Below are 19473 nucleotides of genomic sequence, written 5' to 3'. Positions count from 1 at the left end.
TCTTTTATACTGAACTTTAAAAATGTTAATGGATTTAACATTTAATGTTTACTTCCTCATGACTGCTTTGTTTTCAGAGCAGAGAAGAAAATTTTCTGGATTACTTGAAGCAGTAGCTAACAAGAAAGGATAAGAACAATATAGGTTTCGGTGTAAGATGGTAGAATTCCATGCAGAAAGTATTAAAACAGACAAAGAAGGTTTGTAATGATAAAGTGTACACATTGATTATTTATGCTTCAAATAACAGCATTAACAAACATGAAACCAAAACTATGAATTAAGGAAAAATGGAAACATGTTGGAGGTAACAGTGGACAAAAAAAAGAGAGATTTAGGAAAGTGCAATTAACATAAGGTAAATCTAATTGAAATTTATTGAACTTTGTTCAATCAATATACTTTGTTCAAAACTGACCATATACTGGGTCATTTAAAAACCCTCAAGAAATCCCCCCAAATAGAAATAATTGACTAGTAGTCTCTGATCACATTGCAATAAAAGAAATTAACAATCAAAAACATATAAGACACAAAAACACTATTACTTGTAAATTAACAGCTCTACAAAGAGGAAGGAAAAAGAAAAAAGGACAGTGGAAACAAAATGTACTAGAACTGATGGGGTTTAGCTAAACCTGCATATAAGGGAGGATTATTTGTCTCACATATCCATATTAATAAGCAAGAAATAATTAGAATAAGTGAATTATCCACCTAACTTAAGGAGAGGGAAAATACTAAAAATATATCCAAAGACAGTAAAGGAAGGGGTTTTAATAAAGGCTAAATATTAGCCTCTCAGATGTGTCCCGTGAATGTGTTAGTTTACTGTGGCTGCTGCAGCAAATAACCACAAACTGGGTGATGTAACAGAAATTTATTCTCTCAGAAATCAAGGTATGGGCAGAACCATGCTCCCTCCAGAGGCTCTGGGGGAGGACTGGTTCCTGATCTTTTCTTGGTTCTGGTGGCTGCTTCTGCCTCTGTTGTCCCATCACTTTTTCCTCTCTTGTGTGTCTAATCTCTCTCTCTTCAGTGGTATTTAGGGACCACCTAATAAGCCAGGGTTATTTTTCTTTAATGTTTATTCATTTATTTTGAGAGAGGGCATGCATGTGCCAGTGAATGAGGGAGAGGCAGAGAGAGGGAGGGAGAGAAAATCTCAGACAGGCTCTGTGTCACCAGTGCAGAGCCCTGTGCGGGGCTCAAACCCACCAACTGCAAGATCATGACCAGAGCTGAAATCGAGAGTCAGACACGTAACTGAGCCACCCAGATGCCCCTCCAGGGTTATTTCCTCATCTCAAGATCCTTAATCATAATCTGCAAAGATCCTTTTTTTCAAGTAAAATAACATTCACAAATTCTAGGGAGTAGGACAGGGATAGGTCTTTGGAACCTGTATCACATGACTACATGCGGCAAAAGGGACTTTGCAGATGTGATTCAGTTAAGGATCTTAACGTGGGGAGATTATCCTGGTTATCTGGGTGGGCCCGAGGTTTTCTCAGGGGCTCTTATAAGACAGAAGCAGCAGTATCTGAGCGAGTAGTAGATGTGATGGAAGCATGAGGTTAGAGTGTTCTTTGGAAAGGCCATGAGCCAGGGAATGCAGATGGCCTGTAGAAGCTGTAAAAGGCAAGAAACAGATTCTCTTCGCTCCTCAAGGGAGTGGCCCTGCCGACTTTTAGTTCAGTGAGACTGATTTTGGATTTCTGACTTCCAGAACTATCAGATAAATTTGTGTTCCTTTAAGCCACTAAGTCTGGGGTGATTTGTTACAGTAGCAATTGGAAATGAATTCAGAGATCAGGGCAGAAATTAATAGAGTGCCCTGAATGCGAGGATGTGTTCTAAGCACTTTACATTATGTGAGCTCATTTAGTTCTTTCTCCCAGTGGCCTTGTGAAACAGGAGCTGTTATTCCTGAACTATAGGCCCTGAGAAGTTAAGTAACATGTTCAGTAGGTGATGATCTAATTAGAGAAGTTAAAGAGTGGTTTTATTTTAGAAAACAATGAAATAATTAATCTGTTAAGTTTCATTTGGAAAGCGACATGGACACATAAAAAACGTAAAGGACTGGTAAGATTTGTTTAGCTCTGATATAGATACAAGAAACTGAATGAATTGGATAATATTTCTAGGAAAGTTTGAATTACCAAGCCGACTTTAGAAGAGAGAAAATTGAAGCACAGCGAATACAGAGGAAATAGAAAAACTTGCCACTCTAAGCCAGCAGACTTGGATGGTACTGGAGAGGAAGTCCACTACACCTTTACTAAAGGGGTAATACCAGGGCCATTCAAATAGAATGCTGGCAGAGAAGAGAAAAAGAAGGGAGAGTTTAACAGTCTTTAAAAGATCTAGCAAACTTGGCAAAGATTGCACAAAGAATTGATTAGTCTCACAAATGCCTACCAGTGTAAAAATCCTTTAAATATTAGTAGAATCCAACACTCATTAAAGAAAAATACACTATGATCAAGATGTGATTATCCCCTCCTCCCATCCTTGAAAGCAAAAATCCTTCCTTTTGTAGATCACCATATAAATAAATCAAATGAAAAATCTCATTTTGAAAAACCATTTGTTAAAATTCAACATCCATTCTTTATAAAAGGAATAGTATGGCTGTCGCTTTAACCTGATAAAGTCTGTATGTGTATGTGTGTCTGTCTGTTTCCAAAAGCATCATGATTACTGAGCACACGCTGGAAAGATGATCATTAATCAGAATAAAACAATGATAATCAGGGGCGCCTGGGTGGCTCAGTCGGTTAAGCATCCGACTTCGGCTCAGGTCATGATCTCACAGTCCGTGAGTTTGAGGCCCGCGTCAGGCTCTGTGCTGACAGCTCAGAGCCTGGAGCCTGCTTCGGGTTCTGTGTCTCCCTCTCTCTCTGCCCCTCCCCCATTCATGCTCTGTCTCTCTCTCTCTCTGTCAAAAATAAATAAACATTAAAAAAAAAACAATGATAATCAGTGGGAAGAAGGACTTCACACAGGAGCGTTGCTTGAGTCTTGAAGGATGAGTCCTTGTTTACCAAGCAAATGGGTGAAAGGCTATTCAAAGGAGAGGGGCTAAATATTACATACAAAGGCATAGCAATGTGAAAAAAGTTGTTGAGTTTGGGGAGGTAATTTATAGATAAGACTTGAGTGGAATTCATAAAGGCAGGCAATTTTTATTTTATTTATTTATTATTTTTTTAATGTTTACTTTTGAGAGAGAGAGAGACAGAGCACAAGTGGGGGAGGGGCAGAGAGAGAGGGAGACACAGAATCTGAAGCAGGCTCCAGACTCTGAGCCCAACGTGAAGCTGGAACCCACAAACCTCAAGATCATGACCTGAGCCGAAATCTGATGCTTAAATGACTGAGCTACCCAAGCGCCCCAAGGCAGGCAATTTAAAAAAAATTTTTTTTTTCAACGTTTATTTATTTTTGGGACAGAGAGAGACAGAGCATGAACGGGGGAGGGGCAGAGAGAGAGGGAGACACAGAATCGGAAACAGGCTCCAGGCTCCGAGCCATCAGCCCAGAGCCTGACGCGGGGCTCGAACTCACGGACCGCGAGATCGTGACCTGGCTGAAGTCGGACGCTTAACCGACTGCGCCACCCAGGCGCCCCTAGGCAATTTTTAAAAAGCATTTCATATTGACTTAAAAAATTTTTTTTTCATGTTTATTTTATTTTTGGGAGAGAGAGAGAGACAGAGAGAGAGAGAGAAAGTACGCGTGCGTGAATGGGGGAGGGGCAGAGAGAGAAGGAGACACAGAATCCGAAGCAGGCTCCAGGCTCTGAGCTGTCAGCACAGAGCCCGACTCGGGGCTTGAACCCACCAACCTGAGCCGAAGTTGGATGCTCAACTGATTGAGCCACTCAGATGCCCCGCATATTGACATTTAAAATCAATATGTAGTCTTGATGAGAAAAAGTATTATCTACCTGATCGGACTTAAGCAAGTTGCAATTGGATTTATAAACTCTGAGAGTGTATACTTTGGAAACCTTTGTTTACTTCAATATCCGTGAGCTGCACTTAATCCGTAGGTTAGTTTTGAAGTCAGTGCACAAGGTGAAAGTAATACTTGGTTAAAAGTATCCTTGAAAACCCTTTAAGTTTACTCTAAAGAACAGAATAAAAGCATACTATCTTCACTAAATTCATCACAGTTTTTTTTCCTAGTAATGGAACAGATTTGCTGTTTTTCAAGTGAGTACCAGGTGACATACACTGAGACAGATTTTTTGGAAGCTTGTTTTGTTAAAAATGCATGTCTTTCAACTCTTTGAAATCCTATCCAGTGCTGCATAAATATTACTGAGTTTGCATAAATTAATCACATACTAAGCCATGCTATTCTGTAGCTATTGTACTTGTTTTTCTCTTTCTCAAGTGTTTTTTTTAAAATTATTATTATTGTTACTATTATTTAACGTTTATTTATTTTTGAGACAGAGAGAGAGCATGAACGGGGGAGGGTCAGAGAGGGGGAGACACAGAATCTGAAACAGGCTCCAGGCTCTGAGCAGTCAGCACAGAGCCCGACGCGGGGCTCGAACTCACGGACCGCAAGATCATGACCTGAGCCGAAGTCGGACGCTCAACCGACTGAGCCACCCAGGCGCCCCAATTATTATTTTTTTATAATAGCCCTTGAGTTTTTGGGAATCCTCACCTCAGTCTTAGTTACTTAGGTATCAAATAGGGATTCCACCTTCCTGTTGCGAGGTTAAAGTCCATGAGCAGATGGCACAAGTACACTTTTTTGGACATAGTGTAGGTAAATAATCTTAGATAGCTCAGTTAAACTGAATCTGTGGTGACCACCAGAAAAGAGGGTGCAGGACAGCGGCTACCATGTGATTGGAAGGGCTGCAATTTGGGAGCTGTGAAATGGTGGGAGTAGGCAGATCAATAATTGGTTGAAAAGGCGCAATACCGCATGTGGGTAGGTGTGGCATGTCCTCCTGGTCAGATGCGTTTTCTGTGTTCCGAAAGGGCTAGGTTCCGCTGAGTGCAGCCTTCTGCCCTCACCTAACCCGAACCCTGGTTGACAAGCTACGTAAGGCCCTTGCTGTTTTGGTAAATAAAGTTTTATTGAAGACATCCATGCCCTCGTGCTGGTGCCTGTGGACTGCTTTCCTTCTACAGAGGGAGAGTTGTGACGGAACATATGCTTCACAAAGCCTAAAGTATTATTTGGACCTTTACAGAAAAAGTTTGCCAACTCCTGACCTAGTTCTTTTAGCAGATGAAAGCATGTGTGAACAAATGCAAAATTCACGCTGTGTTCAAATTGTTTCGTAATATATCGATCACTTTGGAGCAAATTTGTATTTTCAAAACAAATGTTATAGCAAAACTGTAAACCTAATATTATAGCCAACATTTGGAGAACAGGGCAAAGTCAACAAGTGAAGACACTTTCCTGAAAACATTGGAATCCTCTGAATCTTTCTGTACTTAAAGTGAGACCATTCCTTAGGCATTTTCAGTTACATGAGCCAGTACATTTCTTTTATGTTCAGTCCAGTTTGTTATGTTTTCTATCACTTACAGCAGAATTCTTACAAAAAAAATTTTTAGAACAGTTTTAGATTTACCCAAAAGTTACACGTAATACAGAGTTCCCAATAACTGCATATCCTTTTGCTAACATCTTACATTAGTATGGTATATTTGTTATATGTAATGAATCAATATTGATACATAATTATTATCTGTGGTCCATACTTTATTTGAATCTTTAGTTTCTACCTAATTCCCCCCCCCCCCCCCCGTTCCAGGATACCAGATTACCCTTAGTCATCATTTTTCCTTAGGCAGTTCTTGGTTGTGACAATTTCTCAGACTACCCATAGTTTTGACGACCGTGACAGTTTTGATTAGTACTGGTAGGTTATTTTGTAGAATGTCTCTCAGTTTGAGTTTGTCTGACTTTTTTTTTCTCACGGTTAGCCTGAGGTTATGGATTACAGGGAAGAGTACTACTATAGTTTTCTTTTAAAAATTGCTTCTTGAGCAACAAGCATGGACAAGATAAGATACATAAGAGAGAGATTTTCATCTTAAGGACTTTTATAATTTTTATTTAAAAAAGTCATTTAACAGCCCCCCTCCCCCTGCCAAACTCTGTCTCTTCCTGTCCTCATTGACCACCTCAATTTATCATCCCTATGGTGTCCTTATGTAAGCTTTGATATTTTGGCTATTACAGAGCACTGTATCTGTTTGAAGTGAATCTGTTTGTAAATGGCTCATGTAGCATTATGAAAATGTGACACTATTAAAAAAATGTTACCTGCAACACAAAAATTTAATTCAAGATAAGGGAACATTTTCACGAGTTTTAGTCTAATATTTATGTTTTAATAATTCAGAATCCATTTAATGCAACTGAGGTAGGGCATATTATTTCTGACATGTCCTGCAATACGTTATTTAGTCAAGGTTTTGTGTGTTGTGAGGACACACTTTGGACTCGCATCAGTTGCTTTTCTCCGTTGTTGTTACAGCATCTGTTGGTTGCAAGAAATTTCAGTATATTAGATACTGTCATTTGCCTGTGGCAAGTAGTTCTGACAAATGGAAGATTAAAATTGAGCTGCTATAGGTGGTAAACCACATCCTTTGTGACAGATAAAATACCTCCTGGGGTATTTTTCTGGTTTAACTGAAGCAGTGATTTTGTCCATTTTCAGTGAAATGTGAATTTCATTGAGCATAGCAGCATGTTAGTGCCTGAGGGGCATCTCTTGATTACCCTGTATCTCAGTTTTCATCATTTAAATTTCAAATAGCAGAACTATCAAGTGAGTCAAAACACTTGAGGCTTAAACAAATGAAAATTCATGGATTCTTTAGGTGGACTCTATTTTGTTTGAAATGTACTATTTGTAAAATAAAATAAGACATGTATTTCGGGGAACAACTAGGTAAAGACCAAATAAAAATAAAATTTGAAATCCAAGTTGATCATGTCTGGTAGTACAAATAAGGTTTCTTTATTTGTAAAATGAACAATTTCTTTTAGCCACCAAATTAAAACTTTGTTGCCTTTGTGTAAGTATTCTGGGTCACAGATATTTAAGAACATAAATTTAAGTATATAGCATGACAGGAACTTTCCTAGAGCATTTTGTACAAGCGCACCTTGTTCTAATTGTCACCTAGAGTGTTTACATTTGTACCACGTTGCCTACTGTTGTACTATACCAGTTGAGGTAGATTCATGCAAGCATTTAAGAAATGTTAATGGAGAAATAAGTATAAATTAAGGGAAGTTAAGTGGTATGGTTAGAATAGCCTAAGTGTTATTGGTACAGCCTTACTGACAACAATTTGCCCCAGTAGACCCACGAATTTCAAAATAAAAGAGTCAGAAGGTGGTGACTTTGTTTCCTGCAGGTTGCTGGAGCTCTGTGCCAAGAAAATAAAACTTGCTACATGTTATTAACCCCATGATTTTGCTTCCATTTCCTGCAGTGAGGACCTGATTTGCTTATGAGGCAGACGGCAAGGGGTATATGTAGTTGGTGGTTACGTTAGTAGTACCACTCATTTAGCCTTTTCATAATCACAACTAATGAGCAGCCCTTCTGTATTTGAATTGATCTCTTTGAATTAATTCCAAGTTACAGGGTTAAAAATGGCCGTTTATACAGTTTTAATACTCTTTATTTAGGAATGGTATTTCTTTTGCTTGAATTATTGATCGCTTCAGAAAGTAAACGCATATCACTTTGGGGATGTGTAATTTTTAAAAAATGTTTATTTATTTTTGAGAAGGAGAGTGCAAGCAGGGGAGGGGTGGAGAGAGAGGGAGACAGAAGATCCGGGCTCTGCACTGAGAGTAGCAAGCCCGATGTGGGGCCTGAACTCATGAACCCTGAGATCATGACCCGAGCTCAACCCACTGAGTCATCCAGACGCCCCAAGGGGGTGTGTAATTTTTATGCTTGTTTCTTTCTTCTGTAAATACCTGATCATAAGCAACTGGGCTGTCAGATAAATAGAATCAACTGAAGGATTTCTGCACTTACAGGAGTACAGATTCTAGGATCTGGTGTCTGGAAATCCTCAGGTGATTCTGATGTCCAGTCAAGTGTAGGGGCCAGCCATAGTATGCGTGTGTAGTTCTCTTACATCACTGAGGAGCTCCTGGCTTTTGGTTTGCATAGAAGACATTGAGATGCATAGGGAATAGCTAGCTGTTCTGTTGTTCTGTTAGATGTTCAGTATTTTTGATGGCAGCAGTTTTATTCTGCAGTAAGACTTGGGAGATCTGACTGGCCATAGAGGAGTATACAGTAAATGATGATATTGGCTTTAAAATATTTTTATACAATTTTTGCTATAATGTGATATATGTGTTTCTGAAAAATCTTGTGGTTTTACAAATCATGCACTAAAAAGGTCTGGTAAAAATAGAGTTGTACAAATCATTCAAAATCTGTACAGCTTTGTATCCAGAGTACTAATAAAAGCAACGATAATTCTCATAATAAAAGCATAGTTAAAAAGATAATGTCAGGGGCGCCTGGGTGTCGCAGTCGGTTAAGCGTCCGACTTCAGCCAGGTCACGATCTCGCGATCCGTGAGTTCGAGCCCCGCGTCAGGCTCTGGGCTGATGGCTCAGAGCCTGGAGCCTGTTTCTGATTCTGTGTCTCCCTCTCTCTCTGCCCCTCCCCCGTTCATGCTCTGTCTCTCTCTGTCCCAAAAATAAATAAACGTTGAAAAAAAAAAAAGATAATGTCAAACTGCTTGTAAGTTAAGAAATACTACCATAAGTATAGGATTTTATCTTTAGAGAAAGGTGATGATTGCTTGATGGAAAGAGGTGTAATGAAGTGTTGAGGCTGCTGAATTACAGAGATGAGGACAAAGCATGCAAAAATGAGGAAGTACTGTGCATACCAGAGGTAGCATAGGACTAAGTTGAACCAGCGGCAGAGTGGTGTGAATGGACACGGGCATTATGCACAGTGCAGTCATCCCCTGCATTTGGTTACATCCACCGTATGGTAGTGAACTTGCTGTTAAACTCTGTGTACCTGACTGAAAACATTAATGTGTGGGAAAAAAAGTGTTACGTATAATCTGGCTATGATCTAATTCATGTTACAGAAATGTGTTCTAGCAGAAGAGACCGTATCTAGTGGTCATTTTGGGGAACAGTGTAGTGATAATCTGTGGAGTCAGACTCCTACCTCCATCCTTGGGACAATTCACTTACTCTTTCTTTGCCCATTTCTCTTGTATTTTAGAAAGTTCTCCTGTAATTTGAAAGTGTTTTTGAAAATATTGCAGGGCAGCAGAAAGGAAAATACTTTGGACTGGGACACAATTTGAAAATTTTTTTAGCGGAGGAGACATTTTAGCTGTTCCTTCACAAAAAACCTAAGAGAAATACCACTTATAAATTATTTGACTTGGACGAGCCTCAGTTTTCTCACGTGTAATATACAGAGACAGTGTTGTTTTCTTGATCACACCAGTAGGTTTTTGTGGGTATCAGAATTAAAATGGTATGTGTGTGAAAATTTATTATACAGTTGTAAGGGAGAAAAGGAAGCATGAATTTCTAGAGTTTAGTTTACTAAACTTCAGGTCAGGTAGTCTTTAAGATTTCTCCTAACTTTGAAAATAGTGGAATGAATCTCTGACATTTTTTATACGTGCTAATAGTTATTTCAAGTTGTGTGTGTTGCCTGACACAGATGTCTCTCTGGTCCTTCATTCTTTTCAGCAGAAAGTAGCCTCTGGCCAAATTCTTCTTTACTGTCACACTGGATATTCATTTGGGTGAATGTTCCTGATTCAGAAATGACTGCCTAACACAAGTGTTAGTCAACATAAGGCTTACTTCCCGTACTGACTCATAGCTTGGGTCTGTGCAGTTCAGCATCCTGACACCTTCGTGTTACTTCCAGAACATTTTGAGTACCCTTACTATTATCCCCAGGTAATCTGGTTAATGTTTTATGCCAGTTTCATCTGTGAATTTTTAAGGAGTTGTATGTTTGCCGTTCTCCTTTTTACCCTCATATTTTGCCCTTAGCTGACCAGAGATTGCATTTCATCTAGCCCTTGCTCCCTCCCCATCCCTCTTTAAAACTAACTTCTTTTGTGCTGCCAATTTCAATGAAATTCAGTTCTAATTAAAATGATTTTCACCTTACGGTTCGAATGCTCAACAAGCATGACACTCTCAAAGATAATTTGCTTTTAAATTGTTGTTGATCAAAATAAATCTCTAAATAGGTTATGAGTCAGCTTTGTTAATGGATGTGCACATATTTTTGAACTCTTTGGGGGTAGAAAAAAGGATTGAAAATTTCTGTCTTAAAGACACAGTTGAAGGGAACATCCTTAGTTTTAAAACAATGCTATGACCATATTTTCTTGTTGCATATTAATTTCCTGGAATGTGTTGCACCTTTATATATTATTAAGTTCTTTAATATTTGACTGTGTAGTTATGGGGAAATTATAGTGAATTCAATTCTCAATGCTTTTTCTTTTAAAAGTTCCCCCAAATCTGTGTTTTAAATATAAAATTTCCACCCTTCCTTTGGCTTAATTCCTCTTTGCCATTTGCTTTGAAATATGTCAGAATGCTTTGAAAATAGTAGACTGCTGTACTAAAGTGATTTTTTTTTTTTTTTTTTTTGGTGCTGGTATCTGTTTTGTGTTTTATGTTTGAAAAATGACTGAGTGGATGGTAATCATTGGCTGGTTGTTTGATGCTGGCAGAGAAACCAGTGCATGATGAATTGTCTTTTCCATTTTTTCACTTAAGAACTTGCTAGTTCTTAAGCACCTGGGTGGTTCAGTCAGTTAAGTGTCTGCCTTTCGCTCAGGTCATGATCTCACGGTTTGTGGGTTCAAGCCCCACATCGGGCTCTGTGCTGACAGCTCAGAGCCTGGAGCCTGCTTTGGATTCTGTGTCTCCCTCTCTCTGCCCTTCCCCTGCTTGCGCGCGCTCTCTCTCTCTCTCTCTCTCTCTCTGTCTTAACTGTTCTTTGATGCTTAGATTCTGATACACTGGCCAAATAGTAACAGTGTTTTCTTGGGGTTGGTGGAGAGGAGATGGTCTAGTTCTCCACAAACTATGTTATTTTGTACTAACATGTGAGATTTCCAAGCTCATGAAGGTTTATTGTTTATCTCTGTTATGAATTAGTGTTTTCTAAGATGTGCAGCCTGTTATAGGTAAATCTTTGACTTCTTGATTCCTAGTAATTATTTAATTTCAAATGTTTCAAAGTTAATGAACTAGATTTAGTATACTAGGTAATGGTGCATTTCCATATTTCAACTTTATTCATCTAATTGATAGTTTATTCTAGGGTATCTGTTGTTTTTAGTTACAGCCCAGATAGGAGTAATGATAATGTTTCTGTGCTCTCTTTTAAGGGTAGTCCATAACAGCTGTTATGTTATGTAATTAGGACTGGAGTGCCTGGGTGGCTCAGTCGGCTTAATTAAGTGTCCCACTCTTGGTTTTGGCTCAGGTCATGGTCTCACAGTTTGTGAGTTTGAGCCCCACAGTGCAGAGCCTGCTTGGAATTCTCTGTCTCTCCCTCTCTCTGCCCTTCCCTCACTTGTGCTGTCTCTGTCTCTCTCAAAATAAATAAAAATAACGTGGCGCCTGGGTGGCTCAGCCGGTTGGGCATCCGACTTCAGGTCAACTCACAGTCCGTGAGTTCAAGACCCGCGTTGGGCTCTGTGCTGACAGCTCAGAGCCTGGGGGCTGCTTCAGATTCTGTGTCTGCCTCTCTCTCTGCCCCTCCCCTAATCATGCTCTGTCTGTCTGTGTCTCAAAAATAAATAAAAAAAACATTAAAAAAATAAGAAAAAATAAAAATGAAACTTAAAAAAAATGATAGGGACTAATGGCAAACATACTGGGTTGAGTTTTAGTAGTCATAGGTTCAGATGTGTACAGGTATTGCCAGTGAACTCAGTAGATCATGTCGCAGGAGACATAGAAATATCATAGATGCCAGTAGAAGATGCAAGGGCCCATTTAGGTAAAAGTCAACCAATGCTTGAAACCTCTTAATGTGCATTGCCTTGGGTAGCTGTTCCACTAATACCTTATTGCAAGAGTGTATGATCAATGGCCTTTGGTTACTTTTGTCTTTGCATTTCTATCATTTTATCATTTTGTTTGTTTAGTATTTGTTCATTTGATTAATACTTATTTTAGAAGATTGGCAAATAAGGCAGAAAATATCAAACTAAAGCATTCCACATAGCTTTTAAGAATTAATGCCTGTAAAGGAAATATGAGAGCTAGAGGAGCCTGTAGAACCAGACTGTTGGCATATAATCAGCAAAATCCTGAGTGTTAGAGAATATACAGGACCTGGTTTCTTCAACAGATGTACAGCAAAAATAAAGGCCGGGGGGGGGGGGGACCTTTAAATCACCAGGGAATCAAGAGACTTATTAACTAAAATACCATGTGTGGACTTTCTGATTCAAAAAAACCAACTGTTTTTTAAAAAAAGGTTCATGGCAATTGGAAAGCCTTGTACATTGACTACGTATTGAAGATATTAATGGATTATTGGCTAATCACTTTTGGTGAGATGATGATATTTTACTAATTTAAAAAAGAGTCCTTGTCTCATGAGAATTTTAATTCTTCTGAAGCAGTTTAACATTTTTTAGTAGACCTAAAACATAGATTCATGAAACATCTTTCTTTTATTATACCTCTCGGTTTTGTTTAGCGCCTATTATTCACAAATGTTTTGGTAGATATTTTATATATATTGTTTCATATAATCACTTCAATTGCGATACAATTGGGGATGGTTATTCTGATCAGATGAGGAAATAGAACTCCTGAGTTCACATAGGTGATAAGCACAGAGAAATTTGGATCATCTGAACTTCATTAAATTAATAAAATTCCAACATGATTTCCTAAATGGAAACCATGGGTACTCAGAAATTGTACTTAGCAATTGCTTTCAGTTGCTTTGTATATTTAACTTGAATGCTACTTATAACTGTGAAACAGCTTAATAAATTGCATATCAGTAAATAACAAGTTAGTTCAGTTTCTAAACATGCTTATCTTACCTCAAGGGAACAGTGATATAATTTGAAGATTCTGAATTGACACTTAAGAAACAATTTTATTATTTTGAAGTACTTTTTGAGACATCATAAGATGTACTTTGCATTCACTACATCTTTTGAACACATCACATGAAAAGCACCACAGATTATAATATTACTGTCTGGTTCCAGCCAAATTGGAAGAAATTGGCAGATACTCAATCCCTAATTAATGTGTCATTCAAACTTGAATATAAATCTATGTATCTTTCTCTTCATTTTAGATTTGCCTTGGTCTGTATAAAAAGATTGCCTTATTTATTCACACTGACTTTATTTATTTTTGAACTTTATATTCCCTATGCTTGGGATGTAAATTTTTCTGTCATTCACTCATATGTATTCAATAAGCATTTTTAAAATTTTGTTGTTGATTTCTTGGGTAGATGAGGTATATTCTAGGGTAATAATTCTCAAGTATTCAAGAGAAGAAACTATGGAATGGATCTTTTAACTTATGAGTTAACCAAAACAGCTAACACACTTTTGTGTTAAAAATTAGCAAAATTGTAGATAAAGAAAGTAAAAATCACACAGTATTTTTGTTATATGGTCTCCCAAGCTATATGTATATAATATTATGCCATACATGCATACGCACACACACACACACACACACATACACACACACACACACTTTTTCTTATAATAATGGAATCTACTGTATATAGTGTTTCTAGATTTTTTTTTCAAGTTACTGATACCAAACAGACTATATATAGCACTGTGGTTAAAAATTATGTTGAAGAAGTCTGATTAAGTAGACTGTCATAGTATATTTCTTTAACCAGTATTTACACAAGATGAAGATTCTAGATCGTGTAACAATTGATGGTAGTTACTGATCCAGTGAAAATGTAGTCTGAGATTATATATTTATTGAAGGTAGAGTTATACATTATAAGAAATATTACACATTTTTAAACTTTAAATTTTTTTTTTCAACGTTTATTTATTTTTGGGACAGAGAGAGACAGAGCATGAACGGGGGAGGGGCAGAGAGAGAGGGAGACACAGAATCGGAAACAGGCTCCAGGCTCTGAGCCATCAGCCCAGAGCCTGACGCGGGGCTCGAACTCACGGACCGCGAGATCGTGACCTGGCTGAAGTCGGACGCTTAACCGACTGCGCCACCCAGGCGCCCCGACATTTTTAAACTTTAATACCACAAAGTATGTTTTCAATATTTATTTTTAAAAGTTTAGTTTTGAGAGAGAGAGAGCAAGAGTGTGCAGAGAGAGAGGGTGGGAGACAGAGGATCCGAGGCGGGCTCTACACTGACAGCAGAGAGACCATCGTGAGCCTTGAACTCAGGAACCATGAGATTGTGACCTGAGCCAGTCTGATGCTTAACTTACTGAGCCATCCAGGCACCCCCAAAATTATGCTTTTAATCTTTGCTTGTTTAGCTAAAGATACAGAACGTAATTTAAAAACAGTATATGATTTTAGTTAAATTTCGAGAGAATTTGTGCATACACTTGGGAAATTTCCACTTAACATCACTTGTTAAGGAGATTGGAAATGTCATGCTGAATTGTCTTTGATCTAATTTTATATGTACTTTGTAATCTTTGTTTTAATGTGATGAAGGGAGTATATGAGCTTTCTGTTCTAATTTTTGATTTTCCATCCTTCACATTCATGAAAGGGGTTCAGATAAGTAGAAAATTATATCTTAGTTGAGACTTGTTTCCTTTTATTTATGAGATTACTACTCTCTTTTAAATAAGGGTGATTATGGGGCGCCTGGGTGGCGCAGTCGGTTAAGCGTCCGACTTCAGCCAGGTCACGATCTCGCGGTCCGTGAGTTCGAGCCCCGCGTCAGGCTCTGGGCTGATGGCTCAGAGCCTGGAGCCTGTTTCCGATTCTGTGTCTCCCTCTCTCTCTGCCCCTCCCCCGTTCATGCTCTGTCTCTCTCTGTCAAAAATAAATAAACATTGAAAAAAAAAAAAAAATTTAAAAAAAAAAAAAAATAAATAAGGGTGATTATAAAGTGATAAAACTAAAAAAAGCCAAATATTTGCAGATTAAATATCTTATTTCCCAGTTTTTATAATTACAACAATAAAAACATCTAAATGGTGTCAGTGATGATGAGCTTGATGGCTGTCATTTACAGAGGATCTTATCTTCACTGTACAGTATGATAGTTTCATCACATGCATTATTTCTGATCCACACAACCTTACAATGTTATTATTTCTTTTTTAGAGATTACCAAACCAAACTGAGACTCAATTTAAACTACTTAACCTTAAACCACACTATTTATAAGTGATATGTTGAGATTTGAACCAATGTCTGATTTACATTTCTACTGAAAAATATTTTTAGTTTCATAAAACAGCTTTTTGAAATAGAACATATACTTTTAAATGCATATATTCTTGTAATAGGGATGATATATTGTTAAGGTATCCATTTTTTGGAAATTTTATTTAGCTTTTGTTGGAGAGTTGTTCACAGATCTCTGAATATATATTTCTGATGAGGCAAAACCTGCTCTGACATGGTATGTTTCATTTTCCAGCCAAATAGACTTTTTCTGTTATGTTTCAAGTGACCAATTGAGAATCATATTAAATTAATTGTATTCTTTAGCTATTTTAATGAAATGCATTTATTTATAAACAAATAACATTCTATTTAAATAAATTTTAATAAAATGACATATTCATAATTGTTTGCCCTTTAGATATATTATAAACTGAAGCAGATGTCTCTGTATGATGATCCAGAATACATGAATATTCTGTAATAAGTAAGAAAATAGTTATTCTTTTGAAGTTAATTATTTCAATGTAGGAAACCTACAAACCACCTACAATTGGTTAGAAAAACAATTTAAATATATAAATAATCTGAAATTTTGAATGAATACCTAGTATAAGAATGATTAATGATGGATGACATTTGTCTAGTATGGATTGCGCTGCTTATATTTGGAAGAAAATCTTCAATCGCAAATATTTTAGGAAGATACTTGCTTACCTTTTCTTTCCAAAGAATTATTTGATACATACATACATACATATATATATGTAGATGTAGGTAATACCTAGACACATGCTATTCACATTGAGAATATATAATTTTCTGGAGTCTGTTCGGTATATTTGTGTTTAGAGTCATAATTGTGAACCATTCTGTGGACAAAGCTTGGTGCCCAGTTTAGGGGATATTGACCTTCTGGCTATGTGCTGTGTGCTGTTTTGTTTTTTTTTTTAATTTTTTTTAATGTTTGTTTATTTTTGAGAGAGAGAGAGAGAGAGAGAGAAAGAGAGAGAGAGAGAGAGAGAGAGAGAGAGAGACAGAGCATGAGCGGGGGAGGGGCAGAGAGAGAGGGAGACACAGAATCTGAAGCAGGCTCCGGGCTCTGAGCTGTCAGCACACAGCCTGACGCAGGGCTCCAGCTCATGGCCTGAGCCAAAGTCAGATGCCCAACCCACTGAGCCACCCAGGCACCCCACTGTGTGCTGTTTTGAAGCGATCTGAGAAAAACTTTAACTTTAAAGAGTGGGAAAAGGAGCACTGAAATCAAGACCTCAGTTCTCTTGCTGCTCTGCTGCCCTTTTGTGTGATCTCCTACCTGCACTCTTTTTTAGTAGTCAGCCCAAATGTGTGGGGGATGCTGTGTAGAAATGAATGCAGGTCAGTGTCTCCCCCCCACCCCCCGAAAGAAAGAAAGAAAAAGAGGGAGAGAGGGAGAGAGAGAGAGAGAGAGAAAGGGAGAGAGAGAGAGAGAGGGAGAGAGAGAGAGAGAGAGAAAGGGAGAGAGAGAGAGAGAGAGAGAGAGAGAGAGAAAGAGAAAGAGAGAAAGAAAGAAGAGAGAAAGAAAATAAAGAGCAAAAATAACCTATGAGATTAAAGCCAGCCAGGCTAATGAGCTGAATGTGGACCAGAAGGAAAACCACATATTCTTCCCATACAAATAACATTTTACATGGAGGTTAGATTTATTTTATTTATTTTATTTTTATTTTTATACAGAGAGAGAGAGAGTGAGCAGGGGAGGGGCAGAGAGATGGAGAGAGAATCCAAGCAGGCCCTGCACTGTTAGCATGAAGCCCGACGTGGGGCTCAAACTTGTGACTTCAGCCAAAACCAAGAGTTGGATGTTTAACTGACTGAGCCACCGTGGTGCCCCTTGGTGGTTAGATTTTAAAAAGTATTTTTAATGCACACTTATAAACTGAGTAACCCTGGATGAATTATTACCCTAACCTTCAGTTTCTTCACCTATAAGGATTATAAATAGCTTCTTCTGTGAGAATTACATAATTAATTATAACTAAGTTTCTAAGAACCATAGCACATTGCTTGGCACATGAAAGTACTCAGTATATGTTTGCTGTTATTATTACTACTTAACTGCTGCTAGAAAAATAAGCCACTTTAAAATTTTTTTCTTGCATAAAACGCATTCTAATTTCAGATTCTTAAACTGTGGCTAGAATTGCTTTTTCTCTTGTTGCAGTGGGTTTAGGAACTCCCCTTTCCCTTTTCTTCCTTACCTCTTGGTCAGTAGAAGATAGAGAGTCAACTCAGTCTCATCTATTGATGGTGACTCCTGTGGTGTAGGTCAGAGACTTGTGCCCCACTACAATTTGTTGGGAAAGTGAAGCCTGATACGGTTTCAGGTTTTAAGCCGATCAGGGGAAAAAGGGTTAAAGCAATTGTAGTCTTCAGGAAGGTGGCTCCTCCTCAGCTTCTGGTAGCCCCAGTGATTGACTCCACTTTGTTCCTTGCATGCCCCCTGCTACCTTATGTTTCTGCTAGATTTTCATTAGCTACCGAAGGGAACAGAACGCATGTTGATTTTGAAGTTAAAACCATTTTTTTTTAATATATGAAATTTATTGACAAATTGGTTTCCATACAACACCCAGTGCTCATCCCAAAAGGTGCCCTCCTCAATACCCATCACCCACCCTCCCCTCCCTCCCACCCTCCATCAACCCTCAGTTTGTTCTCAGTTTTTTACAGTCTCTTATGCTTTGGCTCTCTCCCACTCTAACGTCCTTTTTTTTTTTTTTTTTTTTTCCTTCCCCTCCCCCGTGGGTTCCTGTTAAGTTTCTCAGTATCCACATAAAACCATTTTTTTTTTTCAACGTTTATTTATTTTTGGGACAGAGAGAGACAGAGCATGAACGGGGGAGGGGCAGAGAGAGAGGGAGACACAGAATCAGAAACAGGCTCCAGGCTCTGAGCCATCAGCCCAGAGCCCGACGCGGGGCTCGAACTCACGGACCGCGAGATCGTGACCTGGCTGAAGTCGGACGCTTAACCGACTGCGCCACCCAGGCGCCCCCATAAAACCATTTTTTTAAGACTCCTGATAGTAGAGGCAAAACCGTGAGGCCTGGGGTGCTGGGGGGCTCAGTTGGTTAAGTGTCTGACTTCAGCTCAGGTCATGATCTCTAGGTTGGTGAGTTCAAGCCCTGCTTTGGGCTCTTCGCTGTCAACGCAGAACCGGCTTCAGATCCTCTGTCCTCCTCTCTTTCTGCCCCTCCCCCTGCTTTCTCTCTCTCTCTCTCTCTCTTTCAGAGAGAGATAAGTAAATAAATAACTTAAAACCTGTGAGGCCTGTGGAAGGTTGGCTTGGTGCATAGGTCAGGTTGGTGGGATTGAAGGCTCGCTGCAGCAGGGGTGTCTGGGGGAGGTTCTGCAGTGGCAGCAGGACTAGAAAAGATTTCCTGAGTGAGCTTGTATTGCTCAGACTGCCCTCACTATTCTGTGTAAAAAGACTGCTTCCAGTTCATGTTTTCATGTTTAAAAGGACTTGAGGAAGTGAGGCAAATCAATGACAGTAATGAAAACAAAATAAATGATTAAAAGGAGAGATAAGTTGGATTCATGAAACAGATTCAAGGAGTTAGGACTGCTTAGGAGGAAAAAAAAAGACCTGATTTAAAATAATACTTAAAAATTGGATTGTTTGCTGAGGGATATAAAGACTATATTAACATTAGTTATTATTTTCCAAGCATTGTGTGCACATGGTGCAGTGAAAACCTGTCTGCCTCTCATTCTTCTTGTCTAGCTGTGTTTTCTCTCAGAGATTGCATGCTGTCCTTCTCTGCATATTCTGCACGTGTTAGCCATGTGTGTTTCCCCTTCCTGTTTTAAAATGTGAATGGGAACAAATCATATATACTGTTCTACACCTTTACCTCTCTCTTCTTTGCCTTAATGGTGGGCCTTAGGGTTTGTTTCACATCATGACCAATAGGGCTGCCTTGTGTTTCTCATTTACCCAACTGTATAGCACTCCCTTTGATGGGTATTCCATAATTTGGTTATCCAGTTTTCTGTTAAT

The sequence above is a fragment of the Lynx rufus genome, unplaced genomic scaffold (assembly GCF_022079265.1).
Source record: "Lynx rufus isolate CCGP_SWC_20201006 ecotype Redwood Valley unplaced genomic scaffold, mLynRuf1.p SCAF_9, whole genome shotgun sequence".
NCBI classification, from domain to species: domain Eukaryota; kingdom Metazoa; phylum Chordata; class Mammalia; order Carnivora; family Felidae; genus Lynx; species Lynx rufus.
The sequence above is the reverse complement of the archived record's forward strand: the minus strand, read 5'-3'. Positions refer to the sequence as shown.